Source organism: Corvus brachyrhynchos, unplaced genomic scaffold, assembly GCF_000691975.1.
Source record: "Corvus brachyrhynchos isolate BGI_N302 unplaced genomic scaffold, ASM69197v1 scaffold370, whole genome shotgun sequence".
NCBI classification, from domain to species: domain Eukaryota; kingdom Metazoa; phylum Chordata; class Aves; order Passeriformes; family Corvidae; genus Corvus; species Corvus brachyrhynchos.
In genome coordinates, this window is record NW_008235977.1 from 2601314 (window position 1) to 2601661 (window position 348).

The 348-nt window shown below is 61.2% G+C and overlaps 1 protein-coding gene across 1 annotated transcript in view; it reads left to right on the plus strand.

Moving 5' to 3' along the window:
- Positions 1–348, plus strand: part of LOC108445429 — a 10823-nt gene that overhangs the window by 8447 nt on the left and 2028 nt on the right. The window lies entirely within an intron of this gene.

Below are 348 nucleotides of genomic sequence, written 5' to 3' on the forward strand. Positions count from 1 at the left end.
GTGACACGTGCTGACAGAGGGGCTGGCGGCAACGCGGCCACGCCACAGTGCTCGGTGCACGCAACGGGGCAGGACGGGCGTGAGTGGTGCTGTGAGGAGCCCCCGCACAGCCAGCTCGTTCGCTGCTGACCCGCAGCTGTTCCGAGGCGTTAGTCCTGCATCTGGCCTTGCGGCCGGACTGTGGGACTTGGTGACTCAGAGCTTTCTCAAGGCATCTGTCTTCAAGGTGCTCTCGAAATCAGGCACTGAGATGGCAGGCAGATTGCTGAGCCTTTGCAAAGTGTTTAGGGGTAAAACAAGGAATGGCCCTGCAGCTGCCCAAGCACAGCAGCTGGAAGAGCTGGAGCT